The sequence below is a fragment of the Zingiber officinale genome, chromosome 4A, assembly GCF_018446385.1.
Source record: "Zingiber officinale cultivar Zhangliang chromosome 4A, Zo_v1.1, whole genome shotgun sequence".
NCBI lineage: Eukaryota > Viridiplantae > Streptophyta > Magnoliopsida > Zingiberales > Zingiberaceae > Zingiber > Zingiber officinale.
In genome coordinates, this window is record NC_055992.1 from 15,707,146 (window position 1) to 15,734,668 (window position 27,523).

The window sequence follows — 27,523 nt, forward strand, 5'->3', positions numbered from 1 at the left end:
TTAAAATTTTATATGCTAATGTGAAGCACAACAATTGAGAATTCTTGTGGCTAGAGTTCAAATATTAACGGAGCGCAAAATAAATTTGTCTCTAACGCCGGATAGGATAATAATTATTATGTGAAGTTAATAAGAAAATGAGTTTAAGGAGAGGATGAAATAACACCGTGTTAAACTAAGCTGATATTTATATAAACTCTAAAATTTAATATCTAAAGAAGAAAATAATTCTAATATAGATCTCAATTCTTAACTCATAAAAAAAAATCTCCAAAAAAAGAAAAACAACTAACAATTCTAAAATCCTTCAACAAATTTAAAATATAAAAAGTAAAAAATTATTAAAAATATCCTAAAGAATAAAAGTATCCTAAATATAAAAAAATATATAAAAATTATAAAATTATTAAAATAATAATAATAATAATAATAATATATAAATTCAATCATACCAGACTAAAAAAATTCATCCTTAAATTTAAAATAGTATTAATGATGACATAACAGAAAAACTATCTCACACCAAATTTATAAAATATACTAGCATGTCGGTTGGATTTTAGTCACTTTATGTTTTGGATTATTTGCATGATCACATTTGCCAATGATGGTCAAAGGTCAAATTGATCTAATTGTGACATATTCATGATACTTTTATTGATAAAGGATGGGGACAACTCTTCCTACCCTTGATTCATGGTATTATAGTTTTATGTCTTCTCATAACGGTACGATAGTTAAAATATGGGGTGTTATCATATGAGGTCTTGGGATTGAAATTCAACATGACCGAGCATAACCTCCCTCATGTCTTGGCCATTTGCACTAATGGCTAGTAGCCACCCGTGATTTACCTCCTCCGTGTTGGCCTAGGGACGGGTTGGCGGGGGCGCTGAGGGCGAGCGAATCGCCTTTTGCCACATGGTATCATAATTTTATCCCTTCGGACAGTACGGTAGTTTAGGTATTGAATATTGTCATATGAAATTTTAGAATCAAAATTTACGCATTTAAATATGTTTTTCTCTATATTTTAGTCATGTGTACTAATGGTTTATAGTCATTCGTGATTTATCTTCTATATATTAGCTTAGAGATGGGTTGGCGGGGGGTGCTGGGGTGATTGAATCGTCTTTTGTCACATGATATCATAGTTTGTGTCTCCTTGGGGTGGTGCGATGATTAAATCATAGGGTGTTGTCACATGAGGTTTTTGAATCGAAACTCGACCTATCCAAGTATGTCTTCTCCTATACCTTACCATTTGTACTAATGACTAGTAGTCACCCATAATTTATCTTCTCCGTATTAACCTAGGAATGAGTTTACGAGGACGTTGAGGAAGAACGAATAACCTTTTACCACATGATATGGTAGTTTGTTTTAGATTCACTCTCCCTAAATGCTTTCAACAGTTCATAAACCTTTGATGCTAAGCAGACTTGCTCCAGTGAATTGTATATAGATTCTCTAGACCGCAAAGTGCGATCGAGAAGATGAACCAACTTATTCATAAGTGAGGATTTATGGACCCCACCTACTATACAGGTGGGATCTATAGAATTTCACCTATAAACAATCTATGGTCTAAGAGTGGATTAGGGGTTGTGGTCTAGAGGATCTGACTGCAATGAACTTTGCAAATCTTGTTGCCTACTTGATTGCTTTGTTGAATTCGAAAGGGCATGGTGGAAGAACAATTCTTGAATCCTCAGTGTGTTGTTCCTTTGGAACCTGTTCTGGTGTGCATCTCTCCCTTTATTGGTCCACCATACCAACATGGTAAATTTGTCTTCCTTCGTAGAGATTATTATTCAATTATAGATCACTTTTTGTAGAGTTTTCTTAGACTCCCTCAGTTGTGATTTGCTCAACTGTTTCTGCTATGTTTATCCAATTGTAGATTATGACACCCACAAAGTTTTGTAAGTGAATTTTGTCCGTGTTGGGACGATCACCGAGAGAAGAGATGGTCACGCCCGAGACCTCCACAGCTTGGCAACTATCGAACCTTGATTGCATTGTTGATTACCATCATCATCATAATCATAAAGTACCTCATCATATATTGGCTCACTAGTTGGCTTGGTCTCATCTTCATCGTATGTTGGATCACTAAATAATTTGATCTTGTCGTCATCTCTAATTTAAGATCAAGATTCCTCTTCAATTATTGCATCTTTCTCAACTTATAGTATGTCAGGTTCATTAACTTCTTCTAGTCAAATTCTTCCTCTAAATCATCTTCAAATCCATCAAGATCATCTTGAGTGTCGAAGCTATCACTCTCTATGACAAAGCATAATCGTTCCTGGACGAAATTTAAGTATAATTAAAGAGAAGAAAGTGACCTTTCATCGTCTTCTTCTTCATCTTCTCACAATCCTTGATTTTGGCATTGTCCTTGTCAATTCCGTAAGCATCGCAAGTGCTCCCACCATGTCAATATTGGACAGCTTGAAGACAACCAACTTTACCTTCATCCGTTCTGAAACTTGCTTATAGTTAAAAATCTGCTCTACTTTATTGATCCAATCAACAAAATTCTCTATCTGTAACATACCAAAAATTTAGATAAATCAACTCAAAGTTTGAGGTCTCCATATCAATCCTCTCGACCGCGTACCTCACTATCTTCACAAATTTGCACCATCTCCGCTAGGCGCTAGGATATATTTGCAACTTGCCTCTGTAAATCATGCTAGATTGAATCTACAACTTGCCTCTATAAATCCTTAACCACGTCTTGGGTGCTACGACAATGGTGTGAGGCTTCCTCAATTGGAACCTGCTTGGCATGATGACAAGCACCACCACCACAACTTTCCATTGGATCTATCGCTCGGTTTTCTCAATCAGACATTGCCAGCTCTGATACCAACTGAGTTGGATTAATTTCTCAATAGCTAAACAAATGTTTATATAGATTCTAGACCCTAATATCTAAAAATGAAAATAAATCTCAATTTATAGATCTCAATTCCTAACTTGTGAAGAAAGGAAAGGAATCCTAATAAAAAAGGAAAAAGAATCGCAATTCTAAAATTCCTAAATAAATTAAAAATACAGATAATGCGGGGTAAAAGAGGCATACCAAAGACTCACAACTCTTGATTAACGAAGATGTGAGCTGATCGACGGCTCTAGAATAGAGAATGTCCGATCGGGCGGAAAGGTCACTGAAGACACTGCTTCTCCAGTCAGTTGGACTTATAGCCTCCTTCAACTAGATTTGAGGGGAAGACTTGTGATGCGGTGGTAAAATGGGCATACCAAGAATGAGTCAGAGGTGAGCACTATAAGAAAATTGAGATTTTCCAACACTTAAAAGACAACAATTTTTTTAAAAAGCATTGTTTTTTTGATGGATGGTACATCAAATCATTGCACTGATATGTTGTCACCGATACCCTACCTTGCATTTAAAATGGCTGACAAACGTTTGACGAGCATTTTTTTTAAAAAAGATAAGGTTCTCAGTTATGTTGAGGAGAAGCCATCAGAGTGGATGCCCAGTCAAACAATAGGATGGCAGCAGGACTTGAGTCTAGTCAGTCAGTCATGAGCCTCTTTTGACTAGATTTAAAGGAGAGACTTGTGATACGACCCATAGGTCACAAGCGCATAGTGGGTGGCTCCAGGGATAATATAGGGCTAATGATCAAGGTGATGTGACGATCAAAAGTCAAGAGAATATAGCAGTCAAGGCCAAGGAGTATGTATTCGAACTGGCCAAGAGCCGATCAAACTCCAGGGCCTAGCTCCTCATTTTTCATGGGCACAACTCTCAGTCCATTCTCGGTCAGCCAGGGCTTTGCCCCTCACTTCTCCTAGACATGACTCCTGGTCGGCCCTAGAGTCGGTTGGAATCTCATGCTCAGTCCCTCACTTTTTATGGGCATGACTCCCAGTCTACTCCCGGTTGGATCCACAGGGCTCAATCCCTCACTTCTCATGGGTATGGCTCCCAATCTACTCCCATTCAACCCAAGCATCAGTTAGACCCCAAGGTCATCCCCTCACTTCTCATGGGCACGGTCTCAGTCTACTCCCTGTCGGCCCCAAGCGTCGATCGGACCCCTAGGGCTTAGTCCCTCACTTCTCTTGAGAATGGCTCCCAGTCTACTACCGATCGGCCTCCGCACCGGTTGAACCATCGCCAGGGAACAACTCTGTTAGAGAATCGCAACCAGCTGTCAAAAAATAACAGCTATTTGTCAGGAAATATTTTGATACTCTGCCACATGCATGCCACGGAACCTTACTCTACCCAATAGAAGTCTATTGTAAAATACCGAAAAAAAGACGAATAATGATAAGGGAATTTTCCAGAATTTTTTTGAAAATTTTCTAGAATTTTTCGGAGATCGTATGGACGAGTTTACGGGGATAACAACTCGACCCGAGAAAACCTGTTTAGGCTACCCCATTTAAATGAGGAAATGTTGATTTTCCTTTTTATTTTTATTTTATTTTTCTTTATTTCTTTTTCCCCATTTCCTCTATTCTGTCGCCCTCTTCTTCATCTTCGCCGAGCCCTAACCACCACGAGAGCACCGCCGACTCCTCCTCTCGGCCAATCCATCCTCGCCGGCCGACGAGAGCCAAGGAAAAGCCCTATCGCCGGCCACACACACCCGAGCCCTAGATCTTCCTCTCTCGGCGCCAACACCCCGATACCTCTTCTCTTCTCGCGCCGCCGCCACCTAAGGTCACACGGAGCAGCACCGGCGCCCAACCGCCGACGCCTCGCCGAAGTTTCTTCTCCTCTTGCGAGCCACTGCCGGCCGAGCCGCTCCTCAGCCCTAGCACCGCCCTCCTCCACACTGTGCCATAGTTTTCCGACACTGATTTCTTCCTCTCTGCCGAGGATTTCGTCGCCGCCGTTCACTGCGGACTCACACCCGACAGTGCCGACACCGCAATCGCTCTGCCCTAGTGCCGGTAGACGGCCGCCCCCTCTGCTGTGATTTGGCAGCATTCCAGTCGAGCCCTAGTTCCCGATCTGTGGTTTCCGAGGGTGTTCGGTTGCTCCGATGCAACTGGAAGGTAGGTGTTCTGCCTTAGATTTTTGATTGGGTATATGATCTCTGTATGGTTTGATTGGGTGCTTGGTTTGTTGGAAGGTAGTGACCTTGGTTGGTTCCGGCTACCATTGCATCAGTAGCTTGTTGTTGACTTTGCTCGATCCATGGCTCTTGGTAGCTATTAAAGAGGAAGAGGTGGTGAGAACAGGTTATTACTAGAATTAGGTTGTTGCTTGAATTAATAATCTCTAGTCTGGTTCTGATCTGTGATCTTCCTATTGATCTCATCTTGATCTGTTGAGTAGGTAGGATTCCAGCCAAGTGTGGTGCGTTATGGGGAAAACTTCAGCAAGGAGGCCTTGTTGTGGTATACCTTATTTCCAGCAGCAATCAGCTCACCTTGTTCTGTGTTCAACAGCTGTTGAGCTTGAGGTATGGTGTAGGAATTTGGATATGTATTGTAGTTGGATGATGTGATTAGGGTTTTACCCTAAATTAGTCGTACGGATTTTATTTAGCTATTTATTGAATTTTAGCTAAATAAAAATGTATATATTGGTGACACAGGACTTTGATGCGAGACGAGCATCTCGACGTTGGATTGGACCGGATACAATCCTCTTATCGGAGGCGGGTACCTTGACTTATCTTTGATAATGTCATGTTGATATGTTTAGTAGGTTATAGCCTTTAGTAATAATTATGTTCGTTCTTGTTTCGATATGTCACTACCGGATACCTGTTACATGCTTGTTTACTCACCTGTTATGCATTTTATGTTAGTACCCATGTGATTATATATATGCCCATATGGTAGTGACATACCATGCCTCATTATGCTAAGGACCTAGGTTTTTATACCCTACCTGACCTATGTACCTTAGGTCTTTAGATTTGACCATCGATACTACGGTACATATTTTATATATATGGATATTGTTATGCTGATCAGATTATTATCATGCTTAGTGTCATGCATCATCTCGCATGATTGCATGCTGTGCGATAGTCTGCTCCATTATTGTCGAGCACATTGCCAGTTACATGTATCTGTACACACCACCACTCATGAGTTAGTGGTATATCAGACAGGTGTGTGACAGTTCTGCTGTTTAGCTCCGTTGGTCTGGTGACTCAGTTGGTAGCCGCCAGACAATTCTGCTCTGTTTGGCTCCGCTGGTTTAGTGTAACAGCGTGGTAGCCGGCAGGTGGTTGGACTTTGTTTGGCTCCGTTGGTCCGCTCATGGGTAGTGTGACGCAGCGTGGTAGCCGGCAGAGATTCCTCCCCATCATCATGTACCGGGAGATGAGAGCATTGAGCTCCCCCATTTATGATTTGGGGTAGGAGGATAGGTGTACTCCGACAGCATCCCGTCCACTCGGTCACTCATCAGGAGTAGTGACGGCAGAGTGCACGGTTGTCACAACCCTACCCACTCGGTCTCACCATTGTGTGTGAGATGGCTGACTGGCGTCAGGGGTGACCATGTCATTGGTATCATATGCATTTATGCATTTACTGATTGTGTTTGCTGCACTTATGTGCTGCATTTGGATGGATGCATATGTTTAACATGCATACAGGATTTATGATACTCTCGGTCTGATGACCTGACTATTCTGATAGGAGGCCTTGGTGAGTACAGTTCTCTCCAACCCTTTTCTATTATGCATTCCAGCTTTTGTTTAGGAGACTGTACTCTATAGTTATTACTGTCTGTTATAGCTTACTATACATGTCAACTGGTATCTGCTGAGTTGTTGAACTCACCCCCGTGGACACTATCTTTTTCAGGTACTAGGTTGTTTATGGAGTCGCTTGGAGTATCCTGCCTGCCGGTCCCCACATCACATCAGAAGACCTGTCTTCGCTTTTATTTATTTTCATTTTGGTATATGAAATTTCTATATTTCGCTTTGTGTTCCAGTTATGTTTCTGGAGTGTTATTTTGTTGTGTGGTGTAAGCCTAGCCGGCTAGCAGTCTTTGTTTGTAGTTGTATGTGTTGTCTATTGGATTTGTGTGTTTGGTTTTTGGTACAGCCGAGTGGGCTATTAGATTTATATATAACTGCGTAGTTGTATTTTTGTGGTATCAACCGAGTAGGCTGCATATATAACTGCGTGGTTGTGTATATATTCCAGCCGCATGTGGCTGATGTATATTGTGTCTGTAGAAATGTTTCAGATTGTCACCCGTATAGGGGAGGTGCTACCGAAATTTCTTCGGGCAGAGACTTCCCCGGGGTGCCTTTTTATTGTAACGACCCGGCCCCTCGGCCCCTTGGGCGGCCACACTAGTGGCCCAACCGACGGCCCATCCTTGGTCCCTTGGGCGACCACAATGGCGGCCCAACTGGCGACCCCTTATGTTGCCAACCGACGACCCTCGGTCGTGCCGTTACTCACAAGGACTTCCCACCCCTGGTCAGTAGATTTTTTCCTTCCCCAGGATTCGAACTCTAGACCTCCATGATAAGTACTAGAGTTTATGAATCCTGGTAGCCAAGTGAGTGGCCGCTCACTTGGCTACCAAGATTCATAAACTCTAGTACTTATCCTGGAGGTCTAGAGTTCGAATCCTGGGGAAGGCAAAAATCCACCTGTCAAAGAGTAACAACTATTTGTCAGGGAATATGTTGATACTCTGCCACATGCATGCCACGGAACCTTACTCTACCCAATAGAAGTCTATCATACATCCTCTATCATCTGACATACCCTGACACTAAATATTTTTTAATGTCTCATTATGACGGAAGTTATGAGAAAGTAGTATAAAAAGAGATTCTCTCTGTTGGCTAGGTAGATATTTTTTAATGTCTCATTATGACGGAAGTTATGAGAAAGTAGTATAAAAAGGGATTCTCTCTGTTGGCTAGGTACGCGCGCACGTACATATCTGCTATAGTTTTACTATTCATTTTCTTCCTGCATTTTTTGTGTTATCCTGCTTCTGACTTGACCATCTGAGTGCCTGCACCAGGGATCTTTTCTTTGGTTCTCGCCTTAACGATCCCGTGTGATTCTTCTGTGTTGTATGCGGGCCCATGAGTACTTCCTCCCTGCGGCTCTTCTCGAAGATCTAAATCTTGCAACACATCTTTGAGTCCTAGAGCCCAGTCTTCTCTCCATCAATGTTCTCACTCTCGTCACCGACCCCCTAACTTCCGAACTGGATCACTTGTTAGTATAGTTTCAAAAGAAAGATTTTTTTTTAATTAAAATTAATAAATCTTATTTACACGTAACAATATTTCAAGAAATATAAAATAATTTAATAATTTTATCAATTGAAAAATATTTATTATCAAAGTTTGAATAAAAAAATTAATTAGTAACTTTTCAAAAAGTCAAAAAATTAATTTTTATTTAAAAATACATTTTTTAAAAAAATAATATTAATTTTTAAAAAAATATTAAGGCATCAATTTTTTTTTTTTCATTTGGAGTCTAAAAATGATTGAGACTTCCTTGTTTGTGGAACTTTCATGATTTCCGAAGCCAAGATGCCTCTATGACTTCTTAAAATTAAATATTATTTTTTAGGAGCATGAGGCAAAATGTACTACTTATATCCTCTATCTCTATGTACGATGAGATTGTTGATATCATTACTACACAAACAATATTGCAATGATTTCTTGTTAGCAACTAAACTCAATGTCCATCACCTATATATAGCGTCATTGTAGCAGTTGTGACAAGATTTACAATCTATTCCTATCAACAAGAATTTAACATACAATTCAATATATTAGGTATGCAATTATCATAATTCTCGCCACCATAATTCTAAGATTGCATACCATAATTAATATTATCATAATTTATGACATTGTGTACAACAACTTGTACATATAAGCTGCTTATCTGGCTTCAGCAATAACAAGACAAATTATTTCTCGCCCTTTTATTTCTGTAATAATAACTTAAGCACACAAAAATATAAGATATCAAATAGTACATGATCTGCAGCAACTACTGTTATCAAATAGGGATAGGATGATCAAGTAGAGAGAATATATTTTCCTTCATCGTGGTATTAGGCTCTGTGAATGCGTCGACATGCTTGTATATCAATTCGGTAGATCGCGAAGAGTGGAGTGATAGTTCAATTACTTCCCTCGACAATCCAGTTGCATTAAGGAGTTCCTCGTTGATAGTCTTCCATGCATCTTCAACAAAGCCTAGGAGCTTCTCGCACGCAACATCTTTTGATGTTCCATATTCCTTCATATAGCAATCTACCATTGTGGCAACATGTGCCCTCTTTTGTTCTCGCTTCATCCAAAAATAAATAAATAAATAAATAATTATATATACCAATCATATATGAACTTGCATATGTTCTAGATTTCCTTTTGAGATTATGAATTCATAAAAAGAAAAAATTGTAAGTTATGGTTACGTTATTATGTACCTCCTTTGAAGTTATGTCATTAGTGATACGAACAATTATTGCACAAGCTTCCACAATCTTAGGAAAGCTTGCGAACCATTCAAATGCATCCTTTGTGGCCACTGCCTCCTCCATGCCACTCAAAAATGCGCAATAAAACAAGATAAATCCCACACTTATGATTGAAACACGCATGTGCTCTTCTAACTTGGGCACATAATTGTCATCCCTCCATTTGCATTCCGTGATGTAATGTTGTGCTAGAATTTCCCACTGCACATATATACAGTATAATTAACAGATCCTAATAAGACCTGTGTGAAAATAAATGCATCCGGGAAGCATAGTCGACATACTTGTTCCTTGAGGTACAATATTCGAAACTTCTCCGCCGGCGCAAGTTCATTTTGTAATTCTTGAAAAATGCTCAACATTTTGAGAAAGAAATCCCTCATGTACTCTGGTAGTCGATCTACTGCATCAGGGCTCCACCTGCATGAATTAAAAATTGGCTAATCTTAAAAAATTAAAACATGATTTCATTGTAGTTGTTACACTTCACAATAGATGTCGATATGCCTTTGGATTGCATCTGTAAGTAGTAGACTCTCTTCTAGTGTGCTGTAGCTATCATAGATGTCGTCCAAGACAGTACTTAACATAAGTAGCTTAGCCGATATCAATCGAGCACGAGAACAACTAGGTTCATGACGTATCACCATCGACCAACAGTAACATTCTGTTGAATTTTGTTTTAAATTCAAAACATTTTTTGTAGTATTTTTAGTCCCACATTGTTAAGTGGAGAAGCTTGGAAGAGCTTATATAGGAAGTCCTTCCATCCTTGCTTAGCAATGATAAGAGGACCTACACGCATGCGCGGGCCAAGCCCAAATCGAGTGGATTTGGGGGTTCAAGCAGGAAATCCATAAATCGGGCGTCACGTGCGCAGGGGGGGTGCAAATCCCCAGCCTATGGGCCTTGCACTCACAGGCGGCCCGGTTTGTTTTTGCTCGTTTGGTTTTGGTTCAGATAACCAGCGTTTGGTTCCGCGTGTGAGGAAGCGAAGCAGCGCTTCGGTTCTGTCCGCATCGCGTGAGGATGCGAAACAACACATCCGCGCGTGAGAAGAGGAAGCAGAAGCAAAGTGTGCGTCCCTTCCTCTGCACTGCGTTTTGGAGTGCACCTACGAGCGACGCGAGCGGTTGTCGGATCTTGGGAAGATTTTACCGGAGAGCCTCTGCACCGTGGGCGGCAATCGATTCTCTAAAGACAGTCGGCACGTCCGACGCTTCGACCGGAGATACACAATTTCTTAACTCTTACTGTTATTAACGTTTATTGCATGCTCGTCATTTATTGGTGCAATTATAGATTACTGCATTAGTGTAATTAGTTCTATTACAATTACTACAATTTTAGAGAATTGATTGTAGCATCAATAAACATGATGAACGATAGGGTAACGGGGTCTGATGAGGTTAGCGCCCGACCCGAAAGATTTTTCGGGCAAAACTTCAGACGTTGGCAACAACGAATGAAATTTTGGCTTACTACGCTAGGGCTATTCTCCGTTATAGAAACAGACCCTCCTTCACCCAATGAAGAGGAACCTGCTCGTAGTGCTGCCTTAGAGAGGTTTAAGCAAAGGGATTATCTCTGCCATGGGAGAATCCTATCTGCCCTCTCAGACGCACTATTTGATGTGTACTGTTCAACCGCTTCAGCTAAAGAGCTATGGAAATCTTTGGATAAAAAATACAACTCTAAATATTCTGGTTTAGAAAAGTACACTGTGGCAAAATTCCTAAACTTCAAAATGGTTGAAGGCAAATCTGTGATAGAGCAGACACATGAATTCCAAGTCCAAATTCATGGTCTTGCTGAAGGAGATATGCCATTACCTGAAAAATTTCAGGTCTTGTCAATCATCGAAAAATTGCCTCCGAGTTGGGAAGATTTTGGCATGACTCTTAAACATCGGAGAGGTAAAATCTCTCTCGAAGATTTGATGATTGCCTTAAATATCGAAGAAGAACATCGGAAGCAACATAAAAATGATGATACAAGAATGCCTATGGATTTTATTCCAAAGGCGAATGTAGTAGTCTCATCTGACAAGAAGAAATTCAAAAAATAGAAAATAAAAAACAAGATGAAACCCAACCCAAAGGTTCAAAAGAAAACTGGAACCAAACCTAAGCCTTGCTGGGCATGTGGACAGGTTGGACATTATGCCAAATTCTGCCCTAAGCGAAAGGACAAAGAGAAAAACCAAAGCAATATGTCCAAGGCACAAGTAAATGTCGTGACTGCTAGTGACGACACCAGCGATAGGTTTGTTACCTTCAAACCCGAACTAAACTTGATCTATCAACCCAATGAATGGTTAGTTGATACAGGTGCTAATGTACACTGTTGTGCTGATCGCACAGCCTTCCTTACTTATCAGGTAATTGAAGATACTTCCGTGACCATGGGGAACCATTCTGTAGCCAGGGTGTTTGGGATAGGACAAGTTGACCTGAGGTTCACCTCTGGAAAAGTCCTGTCACTGCATGAGGTGCATCACGTTCCAGCGGTCCGTCGGAATTTGATTAGCGGATCAAAGTTAGTCCGTGTTGGTTATGAGTTGAACTTTAAATATAATAAAGTTGTAATATTACATTTAGGAACCTTTATTGGAAAAGGTTACCTTAATGAAAGTTTATTTAAATTCAATGTAGAAAATGCTACTTTAAATAAATCTTCTGATATTGGTTGTTCATATAACATTGAGTCTTATGATTTGTGGCATGATAGATTAGGACATGTCAATTTTAATACCGTAAAAATGATGATGAATCTTGACATGATCCCTAAGCATGCTATAAATGATAAGAAAAAAAATGAAATTTGTGTGCAATATAAACAACCCCGTAAACCCTTCAAATCAGTTGATAGAAATTCTGATATTTTAGAATTGATTCATACTGACTGTTGTGAGTTTAACGGTATAATAACGAGAGATCATAAAAGATATTTCATTACCTTCATTGATGATCACTCTCGTTATTGTTATGTTTATTTGCTAAAAACCAAGGATGAAGCTTTAGATAAATTTATGGTTTTTAAATCTGAAGCTGAGAATCAAACCGATAAAACTATTAAAAGGTTAAGGTCTGATAGGGGTGGAGAATTTACCTCGAACCTGTTTCAAAAATTTTGTCAAGATACAGGTATAATCCATGAGGTAACTGCTCCATATAGTCCTCAATCCAACGGTATAGCAGAACGAAAAAATCGAACCCTTGAAGATATGATTAATTCCATGTTAGGCAGTTCTGGGTTACCCAACTTTATGTGGGGGGAGGCTCTATACACTGCTTGCCATGTGCTAAATAGAGTCCCAATGAAGTCAAGGGATAAAACCCCATATGAGCTTTGGAAAGGCCGAATGACAAGTTTGAAATATCTTAAAGTGTGGGGTTGCCTTGCAAAGGTACTAGTACCTGAACACAGAAGAAAAAAACTTGGTCCAAAGACCGTAGATGGTATCTTCTTGGGTTATGCTCAAAATAGTATTGCATATAGGTTCCTGATTATTAAATCAGAAATTCCTGGAATAGATGCAAATGCTATTGTAGAACTTCACGATGCTACATTTTTTGAGGATATATTTCCTATGAAGACGAGAACACCTCAATCTAGTATTCCTACTAGAAATGAGCCTTCTTCCGTAGAGGTCCCACTATCCGTAGTAGGTACACCTTCCTCAAGTCACTCTAGACTAGATGAATCTAGTGAGTATACAGAACCAAGAAGGAGCAAGAGGCAACGCGTGTCTACGGATTTAGGTCAGGACTTTATCACCTATAATATAGAAGGTGATCCTGTGACATATAGAGATGCTATGGCTTCTCCTGAAGCTAAACACTGGAAAGAGGCTATTAAAAGTGAAATGGACTCTATTATCTCTAATGCCACTTGGGATTTGGTAGATTTACCTCCTGGGTGTACCACTATAGGATGTAAATGAGTATTTAAAAGAAAACTAAAACCTGATGGGTCAGTAGATAAACTCAAAGCCTGCCTAGTTGCTAAGGGATTCAAACAGAAAGAAGGGATTGACTATTTTGACACTTATTCTCCTGTTACCAAAATTACTACAATCCGAGTGTTAATAGCATGGGCGTCCATATATCATCTTGAGGTCCATCAAATGGATGTCAAAACGGCATTCCTTAATGGAGATCTTGAAGAAGAGATATATATGGATCAACCTAAGGAATATGTAGTTTCTGGAAATGAGAACAAAGTCTGTAGGTTAGTCAAATCTCTTTATGGTTTAAAGCAAGCCCCAAAGCAGTGGCACAAAAAATTTGATAGAGCTATGTTATCATTTGGCTTTGAAATGAATGACTCTGATAAATGTGTGTATGCTAAAATGAAAGGTGATAATTGTATTATCTTATGTTTGTATGTAGATGATATTCTACTGTTTGGTTCTAACATTTCTATTATTAATGAGACTAAGGCCCTCTTAAGTGGTAAGTTTGATATGAAGGATATGGGTTGTGCTGATATGATTTTAGGGCTGAAGTTGACTCGTTCAACTGATGGAATAGCAATTTTTCAATCACTCTATATTGAGAGAGTATTAGAGAAATATGGCTATAGCCAAGTTAAATATGTAGTCACACCCTATGATCCTTCAAAAACTCTCCACAAGAATAAGAGTGGTGTGGCAGTGTCTCAATTAAGATACTCACAAATAATAGGTAGTCTAATGTATTTAACAAATTATTCTAGACCTGATATTTCTTTTGCTATATCGAAATTGAGCAGGTTTACCAACTGTCCGGACAGAACGCATTGGGATGCATTAGACAGAGTACTCAGATACCTAAAAGGTACTATATCCTTGGGCTTGTGGTATGGGAGATTCCCTGCAGTCCTGGAGGGATATAGTGATGCTAGTTGGATAGCTGACACTGCTGAGTGTAAAGACGTTACTGGTTATGTCTTTACACTTGAAGGCGGTGCAGTTGCTTGGAGGTCTGTTAAACAGACGATTATAACCCGTTCTACATCTGAGGCAGAATTGTGTGCTTTGGATACCACAGTAACTGAAACTGATTGGCTTAAGGGTCTTCTTTCTGAAATTCGCTTGATGATAAAGCCAATACCTTCTATTTCAGTACACTGTGATAATCAAACAACAATAGCTCAGATTAGAAGCTCCAAGTATAACCAGAAACAGAAGAGACATGTACGAATAAGATTAAAGTCTATTCGTGAGTTAGTGTCTCTTGGAGTGGTGTCATTGGACTTTGTAAGTTCAAAAGATAATATTGCTGATCCACTCACTAAAGGACTTGATTCTGAGAAAATCAAGAGATCCAGTAAGGGAATGGGACTGAGGCCTGTCCTGGTTTCATCTATAGCGGCAACCCAACCTATCTGATTGGAGATCCCAAAAAGTAGGTTCAATGTGGTACAAACAAGCTATAAGGGTGAAACGTAAGCATCAAATTGATTGAGATGTAATCTCATAGTCTCTTCCCTGGATAGATGCTTGACTGCTAGTAAGGATGAGCTTAGGAGCTCTTAATGAGTTCAAGGTCTTAATGACAGGATGCTTGCAGTACATCCTTGGAGAACTCACCTATGTAAGTGTAACTGTGAGGCCGCAGTGTGGGGGGTCTAGGCAACTCTCCTTAGCACTTATGAAACAAGATTCGGTGGCATGGCCATAATGCACCAACCCAGAAGGATTCAACCGTCGCCAGTGATGAGTTGTTACCAATTGATCTTCACATATAAAAGGTTTAAGATCAAGACTCTGTTCTCTTCAAACCTATGTGAATAAGATTGGTGTACTTAGGTGAAAATTCAAACCGGAAGGTATTTTCACTGAAAGCTCATTGCAACCAAGGCTCAGAACATATCTTTGTTTTTGACTAAAATGATTTGAATTTGTGGGGGATTGTTGAATTTTGTTTTAAATTCAAAGCATTTTTTGTAGTGTTTTTAGTCCCACATTGCTAAGTGGAGAAGCTTGGAAGGGCTTATATAGGAAGCCCTTCCATCCTTGCTTAGCAATGATAAGAGGACCTACACGCATGCGCGGGTCAAGCCCAAATTGAGTGGATTTGAGGGGTTCGAGCCGGAAATCGATAAACCGGGCGTCACGTGCGCGATTAACGCGCGCAGGGGGGGTGCAAATCCCCAGCAAGGCTCACGGGCGGCCCGGTCTGTTTTTGCTGGTTTGGTTCAGTCTGAACCAAACCAGTTTGGTTTCTGGTTCGATCTGAACCAAAACCAAACCAGAGTTTGGTTCCGCGTGTGAGGAAGCGGACTTCGGTTTTGGTCCACGTGAGGAAGCGAAGCAGCGCTTCGGTTCTGTCCGCATCGCGTGAGGATGCGAAACAATGCATCCGCGCGTGAGAAGAGGAAGCCGAAGCAAAGTGTGCGCCCCTTCCTCTGCACTGCTTCAAGTGTATAAATACACTTCCTCACTTCCTTCTCAACTCACTCCAGAAAGCAAAACATTCCTTCTCCCTTGCTTTCTACTTTTTCTTCCTTCTTTCTGAGTTTTGAGGCTTGGTTCGCGATCTGAGATTGAGTCCGAGTGTGGCGCTCGTTTTGTAGTGCACCTATGAGCGACGCGAGCGGTTGTCAGATCTTGGGAGGATTTTGCCGGAGAGCCTCTGCACCATGGGCGGCAATCAATTCTGTAAAGATAGTCGGCACGTCCGACGCTTCGACCGGAGATACACAATTTCTTAACCCTTACTGTTATTAACGTTTATTGCATGCTCGTCATTTATTGGTACAATTATAGATTACTGCACTAGTATAATTAGTTCTATTACAATTACTACACATTCCACCACTCGGTCTCGAATAAAATTTAGATGCATAATGTCTAAATTCAACTTCTTCCACCACCGGCATGTCAATAAGGTGCCCTATAAAATTGTCAAACTAAACGTACATGAATAATATTTGACTCTTGTACGACAAGCTTACATGCATGCTTTCTTGATCTCCTTCTGGTGGAGACATTGCAGTATGTTGAAGTCCAATTTTGCAAGCTCAAGTATTGTTTCATTTCGAGTCGGTTCATCTTGGTAAACAGAGATATAGCATCTTGTGAAAAGTCGTTTCGTGTTTCGTTGAATAGGTGTCTTGAGAGTGAGAGACACTAGCTTTGCAAATGTAGGATTTAGATCTTTTAACAAAGATGTAAGGTTGTCCTTAGTAAAAGAAATGGCTTCGTCGAGTATAGTCTCTTTTTTAGTTCCAAGGTAAGCCGCATTATATAAGCTCAGAAGCCCCTTAGCATCATCTTTTAGTTCTTCCATAAATTTTCCCTCATTATCCTTGTACTTTTTAAATACATCTGCAAATTAAACAATATGTATATATTATGCACTAAATATATAAATAAACATCTAGCTAGGTCTTTAAATATATAAGAATGTAACATTAATTAAATACCTGAAGAAATATTGAATCCTTTTTGTCTAAGCAGTCGAAAATGAAGAGCAACCTCATAGAGCCCGTATTTGCTCATGTCAACATCCTTGAGATCGTTTAAAGCTCTGTCTATTTCCTCCGTGAAATGGTAATCAAGTCCAAGAAGTTGAATTGTATCAATTAGATTCATGGTTTGAAGGATGCCAGTCGACACGTTTTGGAACATGCTCCTTACTTCATTCTTGAGTTCTTCAGCTCTTTCATTCATCCATGCCTCAGACTACATCATGGATGTTTGGGGAAATTGATATATTAACTATATATATAGTGAATTATGTATATATTGATCAATTACTACAATGCAATACTAATTAATATCTGAATAATGCATCATCCAAAGCATTGAAACGATACGAACAAGCTAAGTACTGATGTGTATAGATAGATACCTGTGATTTCTGATTTGTAATAAAGCAGTAATCCCAAAAGCTAGGATCGAAGCCTGCAACCTGACGATCAACAACCACGTCTTCAAAAACCTTGAGTGATGGAGTATCAACAAGTTCCATGACTTGTATATAATTTTGAAAAACCTGAAAAGCCATCTGCGGTCTGTTAGATTATATTTATAGTTGATTTCTAAACTTAAATTTTTATGAAGTAGAATTTTTTAATGAGAGTAGTTGGAAGGGAGGGAAATTTTAAAGTTATAAAATAAATGCTCCTATTTTTAAATTTTTTTGAAGGGACACGAGCTTTACCGACTTTAATATATCTATTACATCTTTTTTTTAATCTGGATTATTATTCAGATTTTTCAGTTTAACGTATAGTTATTCTTACTGATTCAAAGATTATGTAGTGCATATACTATTCTACCAAAATTAAACGAAACTTTTTATTTAAGAGTTATGGTAAAGAGACATAATGGAATAAATCAAATAATATTATTGATTTTAAAAGAAGGAACGTGCCTTTGAATTTTCTCCAAAATTTACTAACGGCCAAAGTTTTTGTTGATAAATAATATAGTTTAAATTGACATCTAGAAAATGAGGATTTTATATATTAAGACACGTTCTAGATACATTAGTCTAAAACAATGGGGCTGAGTTATCTGAGATAGAAATAAAGTAAATAAAAAATAGCTATTTTTGAATAATTTTATTAATAAAATTAAAAGACTTATTTATATAAATTATTTAACTAATAATAAAAATATTAAATATGATATAATAATAATTGATCATGTTCGTAGGTCGATGAGATGGATGCTAGAGATGTATGCGCTCTTGTTGATCTCTTGTGGACTTCTCTCCCGCCTGCAACACAAGCAGTGTCAGTGCCGAGTCAGGGAAGGGGTCCCGGCGATCACCCTCCAACGCTCAAGTTAGTTTCCGGCAAAGCAAGAAACAAGAAGAAAGAACTATAACGTAACAGTAGAAATCGCGTGTCAAGCATACCTCCGCGGATACTTGGACCCCCTTTATATAGAGTCCTGGAAGCGCGCTTGCATGCTTCCCAAGATGAGCACGCATCTCAAAGCTTTCCCTGAAAAGATGTGTCAGTAAAGTATTCCTGACACAGTACCTTAACGGGCCGAACATATCTCTGCAGTAACAGTGAAAGCTTCCGTCATACGATCTTCTGTCTGACGATGTTGCCTGTCAACGACACTAGCTCTCAAAAGGATGTTGAAAGATATCTTGCTGTGTCTATTGCTTGGCCGAGCGGAATGGTCGCTCGGCCGGAATTCTGCTATCCCTGCGTTATTTACTGTCACACCGAGAGAGATAACCGTTCGGCTGAAAGTCCACTGTCGCGCCGATCGGGATAGTCGCCCTGCTGAAAGTCCATTGTCCAAGTGTCGTCCGTTGCTGGGCTGAGCGGGATATCCGCTCGGCCAAAAGCCCACTGTCCACATGCTCGATTGTTGAGCCGAGAGGGATATCCGCTCGACGGGTAGTTCACTGTCAGCATGCTCAGCTGGTATACTAAACCTAGCTGAGGAGTCACTCGGCTTGGCTTCTCCGCGTCCCTTGAGCGTCGATTTGATTACTCCCTGTGCCGAGTGTTGGTGCGGTTAGCACTAACGGTCTAACTCAAGTTTTGATGAATGACAAAATAGGTTAAGTTAGTTTTGTTGTTTTCTAAACACTCTAACCAAGTGTGCAGGAGAATCCCAGACAGGTTGACAGGCCGATCTGATATCTGACACGAAGCCTAGCTAGGTCAATGGGTCGACCGGATAGCTGGCACGAAGTCCAAACGGGTCGATGGGCTGATGGGACATTTGGCACGAAGTCCAACTAGGTCGCACTACAACAAAAATATTAAAAGACAACGGTTAAAAACCGTTGTCGTAGGCTCTTTAAAACCGTTGTAATTGGCAGTGTTGTTAAATGTGTGGTAAAAGACAATGGTTTAAAACCGTTGTCTTTGATCACATTAGACAACAGTCATGCAACGGATTTAAAGCGTTGTCTTTTAATACCAATGACAACAGTTCTGCAACATATAAAATCGTTGTAATTGCCAGTTTTGAAATAATTTTGATCGCAGATATGCTTTTGACAACAAATACACTGTTGTCTTTCTTCCAAATTTAGTTTTAAACCATTGTCTTTGCATACTTTTCACAACGGTTAAAAAATTGTTATCTATGTTGATTAGAAAATGCATCACAAATAGATAAAATAATTTTTTTGCACACAAACCTGTACAACATATATACATTCACAAAACCATTGTCAACATATATACATTCAGTTGCGTTTTATACATCTTGTCTCAACCAAAAACTGGTACAACATATATATACATTCACTTAAGTTAAGTTTATAAACTTCTACAATTACTACAAGCTAAGCTATCCAAACATGACCATAATTTCATGACAACCACAAAATTAAGTTTATCAAACCACAACTATGCAAATTAACTTATCCGTTTCTGAATAGATCAAGTGATCAGGATGTGCTAACAATCTTCACGTACTGGTCCTTTTTCTGCATACAAAACTTCATAGACTTAGCTTGCAAACCCAGCTTTATCCCTTTTCTGAAAATAAACGTCCTGAAGATTACTTTCCTTCAGGATGAAAAGAAGAAAAAAAATATTAATATGATGTGCTAGATTTCTAAAGAAGAAAGAGGGGTCATTTCTTACCTCCTAATAAGTTGAGACTTAGCCAATATCCATGATCATTATAGAAGTTTGAATACTTAAATTTAGTCCCTCAAGTTTCATTTGAATCAATGAAACCTTTGGTATTTGGTTAAGTACTCACTATGGTCCTTCTCCAGACCGAACCTGGATTCGGAAGCTTAACCCATTATTTCATTGAACTACATGAGTTAAAAAAACAAAAAACACAACAGAAGCTAAAATGTTAAAAGACAACATATTTTATTTATGAATATGCAAAGATATGATAATTTAGGTTTTACCTTTATGTTTTGCATCAGTCGTTCACCTTATGTGGGGCAACACCGAAACAACTTTCAAGTAAATTGCAAGTGCTAACAATGGACAAGGCACAATCTACAATTATAGAAAAAAAATCATTAGATCTTGTAAAAACAATCATATAAATAAAAGAAATGTTTATTAGATCTTGTAAAAGCATGCAAGTTATTTATGATCAAAGGAGACAAGTTTCAAAATCTTGGACAATTCACTTCAGCGGGTTAAAACTGGAACCAGTCACTAATCTTGTCTGGTAGGATTGGATAGACTCTAGTTAACCTAAAATTTTCACAAGTTTAACTTGGAAAGAATAATCAAACCTTCAAATGAAACCACAGTCCAGATTTTTCAATACAGGGGTCCTAACAATTTATAAGGTATGGCACAAATCACGAAAAAACTTAAGAGCACTGCCTAACTTATCCACAGATATCGCAGTTGTACTCCTCTTATATTTGTACATTTGGACATAGAATAGGATATCTCAATTACAATATTAATCATTGGAGAACTAAAATATTAGTTACGTTTATATAAACAAGTACTTACACATGAGAAAGGGAATGAACAAGCTCATGTAGGAAATCAGTAATAAATCCATTCTCATCCATTAGCATATGGTAATGAGTGGGTCGGACTGTACCCTATGAAATTACAAACACCAATATAAGAAAAACTTGAATTACTTATAACTCTTGAAATATTGAATTTATTTAGACAAATGGCAGAATTTAATCCACAAAGCGAGTTCCTGTCAAGAACATTGATAATTTAATTTTGAAAATATACCTAGTAATTCACAAAGCAGGTACTTGTAAAAAAGAAAGCACCCAAATAAAATTCACACCGACCGAGAATGCTAAAGATTTATAAATGTAAAGGCTTTAAATAGAGTACAACTTTTGAAACATAGAGCTTACAATCATGCCAGCATTAGAGCACATGTAGAAGTCATAATTCCTTGGATGACAAATTTGGTTAAAAATAATTGTCCCTGCATTTAAAACTCCATGGGAAAAAAGTAATGTCAAAACATACAATGCGCTTCATATTTGTGCATTTGTGCATGTCATGTATGAGGCTTGAAACATCACGTCGAGCTAAAAAATTAACAACAACCCAACGGGTGATTTGAGACGGCTCCATCAATTTCTGAAAGAGGTATATATTTTAACTACAATAATAAACTCATTGAAAGCAAAAAAAAAACACCTTTTGGTTAAAATTCCATCTCCCCCTTGATGGAATAAAGTCCTCTCCATTGCCAACTCTGAGCTGCAGCATTTGCTTTTGTCATAAATAACCTCAAATAATACGTAAAAATATAAATACAAAACATAAAACCATACCCGGGGAGGTTGCAATACTATGCCTTCTATTTGAGTAAAAGCAGTGGCAATGCTAACGCTACATGCATGTAGGAGTGGGTGAGCATCATAATTATTGAATCTCAAAGCCTATCTATCATCCAAGGATAAGCATGAAAAAACAGCATACATGTCATACCAACAAAACCAATCTTAAAGATCGACACATACCTCACTGAGGACACTTATTCATTCATAAGGCTTCAGCCTTGACTTTTCCACCAGGGAAGCTTGTTGAAATGTTGACAGTGATTTGGTATATCTTTGCAGTGAAACTAAGGAGCAGAACTGAATAGTTTGCCAAATTTGTCAGGATAAAAATAAAGGTTCTTTAAAAAATTTTTTTAAAAAAGTGAAGTAGAATAAGCTCAAAAACCTCAAGGCGCACATATGATGGTCCTTTTGGTTTTCCAACATTTAAGCAAGGAAAATCAGCAGAGTAACACAATTGAATTCTCTGTTGTCACAAAAAATAATCATAAATAATTACTTCAATTGTATATGAATTTTCATTTCCATTTCTCAAAGGAAGGAAGCAAGACCAATTCCAACCTTGAGTCAGATACAACACCATTATACAAACACTAATGGTTTTCAGAAAGCAAGATTAGTTCCAAACATAAGCAGAGAAAAAGGAGAATTCTACAGTTCTAAGCAGTAAATTCTTATCGCCAAAGGAAGAAACACAGAAGTTGTACAAATTCACATTTATATAAAAGCAACTTCTCCTAGTTCTTAAAATAATGCTTCATTACATATGCTTCAAAAATTCAAAGATTCTTATAAACCAATTGATTGCAAAATGCTGACAAATAATGAAACAACACAACCTGAAAAAACTCACATTTCATCTTTGCAAGCCTTGTCACTTACCCCAATGATTTTAAATATGTTTAATAAAATTATTTTTTTTAAAAAAAATCACTTTTCCAAACAAAACCTAGGTGAGACATACCTTTTGCTCATCCTCACTGCCTCCATGTTCTTACTCATAATTGCTGCCATCCTCACTGCCTCCATGTCCTAACTCAAGAAGTAGGAAGCTGGTACACTTTTTAAGGTTAGATGAGACAAGAAGGCTTATTCATTTGTTACAAAGTTGTTCAGCTGTTCCTCTAAAGGAAGGTGAAGCGAAACCATCACAATCAAATGCTTCCTCTATTTGCATCTATGAATTAATTGTAGCAATTTGAGTAAAAACCTTTCTTGAAAAAACCAAAGAGTTGCTAATCAATTCACAGATCAAATAGAGATCCAAGAAATCTCAGAACTTCTTGTTTTTAAAGCAAACAGAACATGAAGTCAAAGGTTTTCTTTAGTTTTGATTGCAATCTTAGATTAATACGATTGCCTAAGGAAAAGGGAAAACAAAATTGAAATAGGAAGAGGTTGTTTGGCGAGATCAAAGATTATTCGATCTGTGAACATGTACAAAGAACAGCAATAAAGCAATTTGGGGTAGAAAATTTGAGATCGGCATATAATCAAACACCTTTGATGCATCTTGTTAATTACCAGCACTGGTCCATCTCCCACATCCACGGCTGGCGTCGGTCGGCGTAGAAGGAATACGACGATCAGGAAGAATGGAACGACCTCCATCTCCGATCGACGACGAGGACCCCTCGATCATACTCGGTGCGCTTGTCCGGGTCGGAGAGCGTCTCGTAGGCCGCGTGGATCCACATGAACTCGTCAGCCGGTCCGCCGCGACCACCGCGTCCGGGTGGCATGCGTCGGGGAGCCTCCAGTAAGCCACCATGATCTCGAGCCCCGATGTGGCAGCGGCGATGCCGAGCACGTCGTACAGAGTGCCGGGGCTGAGGGTGAAGTCGGGGGCACCGAAACGGTAGTGCGAACGGGAATCTGGCGATGGCGATGAGCAGAGGGGGAAAGAGGAGGAGGGAGCCCCTAAAATCCCTCCTCTCACCCCTTCCGAAGGTTTCGGTAGGAAGGTCGGGGGGGGGGGGGGGGAGAGAGCGTATGAGGAGAGGGGTTTAGGGTTCGGGAAGGTTAAGGGGGGAAAATAGGGTGTCAAAAAATTTCGGAGGGAATGCAAAACACTGCCACAACAAAAACTGTGAAGGGAAAAACGGCGAAAGAAAAAAGTCAAAGACAACGGTTTTAATAGACCGTTGTCTTTGACCCCCTAAGAAAGCGCTTAAAGACAACAGTTTTAGAAAACCGTTGTAAAATGTGTTGTTGATTTTACAAAAAGTCGCTCAACGACAACAGTTTTTACAAAACTGTTGTCTTTTGTTTTTTTTGAAAGCTCAAAGACAACGGTTTTGTCAAAAACTGTTGTCTTTAACCAAATTAACAACACTTCCTTCTAAAACCGTTGTCGTAGGGGTGTTGTCTTTTAACATTTTTGTTGTAGTGTCGACGGACTGACCGGATAGCTGGTCGAAGTCCAGACGGGTCGAAGGGCTTACCGAACGTCTGGCAGGTAAGTGAAGGTAAGTCACTGGAGGGGAGTGACTGTGAGGACGTATTCCCAGGAAGGGAACTTGGGCATCGATCCGACTTAGAACCATTTCGGAACTCTAAGTCGAAATTTTGACTAGATTCCGGTCTTGAGGAAACGGAATCTAATTAATATTTTATTTAATGATAAACTGTGCTAACACTCTATTTTGCAGGATATATATTTCCCTCGGACTACGTTTTCTTGCAGGTAGAAAACCGCTGGAAAATAGGGTCCGGGTGCCTCGAGGCAAAAATTTATCCTCAGCGTCACCTCGCTACGTGGAGCGTCCTGGTTGGCTCGACTACGTCATGGTCAGGGCACCCTGAAGGTTCCAAACGCCCCGAACCTCCTATATAAGGAGGGTCAAGGCTGAAGCTCCAACAAGAACTCACAATCTAATCTCTTGTGCTCCTGTGACGCTACAAAGCTCCGACAACGCCCTGTTCCTCTAGTTTCTTTCTTTATCGGTATTGTTTTATTTTTTCATTAGCATTTTTGTATTTAATTTGTAATCAAACTTTTGAATTGCTAATGAATTGCCCATCGAAAGCACCCTTGTGTGCGGACCTTGGAGTAGGAATCGACACAGGCTCTGAACCAAGTAAATCGAACTGTGTTAGCGTTGTTCTTTCTTTTCGCTTATACATTTTCCGCTGCGTAATCTCTCGATAAAGTTTTAAATCGATATTCACCCCCCCCCCCTCTATCGACTTTCACGATCCAACAAGTGGTATCAGAGCAAGTACCGCTCTGATTTGGTGCAACCACCAATCAGACAAGGGGTGAAATTTTCTTTCATTTTTTCGGCTTTTCAATTTTTCGCATAATTCTAAACTGGTACTATTACCTTTCTGGAAATATTTTTCCATTGCAGTCAATCTAAATTGGTGCGACACCAATTTAGTTCTTTCTATTACTTCTATTTTTTCCCGCACTACTAATCCAAGACCAAGTCTTGGGACCTGCTTGTCTAGTTGCTTTCTTGTGTGCAGGATGTCTCAGATTGAAGGCTTCAGCATGGTACGCCCTCCCCTATTCAATGGGGACTATTTTTCGTACTGGAAGAAAAGAATGAAAGTATACTTGAAGACGGACTTCGACCAATGGTTCAGCGTCACAAAAGCCTACAGAGCACCAGTTGGCAACTCCGAAAGTCCACTTGATCCGGAACAGTGGACTCCGTACATGAAGAAGAAAGCATCAACGGAGAACAAGGCAATCAACACGCTACAATACGGACTGACAAGGGAAGAGCTTAACCGGGTAGGGCCGCACCAGAACGCGAAAGAACTTTGGGATAAGTTGATCTAGCTGCACGAAGGAACCAGCGATGCTAAGGTAACGAAACGAGATTTGTTATTAAATAGAATGTTTAATATAAAAATGCAGGAAGAAGAAACGGCGAGTCAACTGCACGCGAGGATCAAGGATGTCCTCAACGGACTCCAGTGATAGGCCACCAGATGGAAAACCGAGATCTGATAAGGTACGCGTTAAACTCATTTCCGCGTAATAATTTGTGGGCATCTATCGTGGATGCCTACAAAATTTCTAAAAATCTATCTAAGTTAAAATTAGACGAACTATTTTGTGAATTAGAACTACACGAACAGACTAATGCCGAAACCGAGAAAGGTATTACCCTATTTGTAGGTTCCTCCAAGGAAAGAACAAAGAACAAATCTGAACCCAATGAAGATTCTGACCACGGTTTTGAAGATGAGGAGCACCTGGTGAACCTGGTAAGGAAAATGTTCACCAAGAGGAAGAAGAGGTTCAACAAGAAGGACCTGTAGAAGATTAACTCTACAACCAAACCAAGGAATGTGACGTGCTTTGGGTGCAACAAAGAGGGTCACTACAAGAACGAGTGCCCAAGATTGAAGAATAACAAACCGAAGACAACCAAAAAGAAGGCCCTCAAAGCGACGTGGGACGACTCTTCCTCGGACGAATCGGAGGCCGAAGATCAGAAGCACCAGAGTCACCTCGCGCTGATGGCCTGCGAAGCAGAGTCGGAGGACGAATTAGAAGACGGGTCCAAACCCGAATCGAGCCACGAGTTCGTACTCATTTCCGAAGGTTCCGAAGAGGTATACCAAAATTTAAATCGAAAGTTCTTTAAAATTATTTCTTGTTTAAATAGAAAATTAGTTAAATTAAAAGATGAAAACAAATTACTTCTTGAGGAAAACCAAAACCTAAAGGAACAAATTACAAAAAATAATCCAACTCAAGATCTAACACTTGAGAAGGAGAATTTATCACTAAAAATAGAAATTAATAAATTAAAATAAATGTTAGAAAAATTTATAACAAGATCTAAAAATTTAGATTTAATCTTAAATAATCAAAAAGTAATTTACAACAAAACCAGACTTGGCTATAAGTCAAGTTCAAATAAAATATTTAAATCATTAATAACCCAATATAAACCAACAAGTAAAGCTTGGGTTCCGAAAGCGTGCTTAACCACGCAAGTAGGACTTAACCAATACTACATACCTAAATAAAAAATATACTATATAAAATCAGATAATTCAAATCAAAAACTTAAATTCAAATCTAAATCAACAAATTCAAAATCTAAATATTTTAAGTCACACCAAGACCTAGAATATCATCAAGTAAACTATAATTATAAAAAGAATAGACATAAATCAAGAACCAAGAATTAAAGGCCAATAATTCATGGGGAGGCTCCAGAATAGCTGGCACCTCTAAAACTAACCATCCCAGCAGGGTAACCCAAACTAATCTACCCGGCAAGGTAATTATGACTAATTAAAAAAGGTTCAAGTTTAACTTGACCCATGGTACTGGTGAAATTTTGGATGATAGTATGTTAGGAAAGCTTAGTCTATGCATATCTAGGAAGATATGGCTTCGACCTGGTGCATTTGGCTAAGTGGAACTGACCGAAGCTACCCTCTATGGATCCTAACCAGTTAGACCAAGGTTTTGTACTAAGTCCAATGGATATGACTATTTGGAAAACCTCGAAGGCATGATTACTCTAATGATGTCCAAGTGACTCACCATAGCCTACAATGTTATCCAGAGAATACCTATTTGTTGGACCCAAAACTAAACCTGAATCTAGTACAAAATTAAACCAAACCCTAAAATTGAATCTAATTCATCTCACAAAATTATAGGATTCCCTTATTGAAAACGTAGATCGGGTGAGATGAGTAAAGACTAAATTAAAATAAATTAAATGAAAATAAAATAAATTAAATTAAAATAAACTAAATTAAAAATAAATTAAATTAAATTAAATTAAATTAAATTAATTAAATTAAATTAATTGAAAAATAATAATAA

At 39.1% G+C, this 27,523-nt stretch overlaps 1 pseudogene; it reads right to left on the reverse strand.

Moving 5' to 3' along the window:
• Positions 1–8,998: 8,998 nt before the first annotated feature.
• Positions 8,999–17,480, reverse strand: LOC121969626 (annotated as a pseudogene).
• Positions 17,481–27,523: the final 10,043 nt, after the last annotated feature.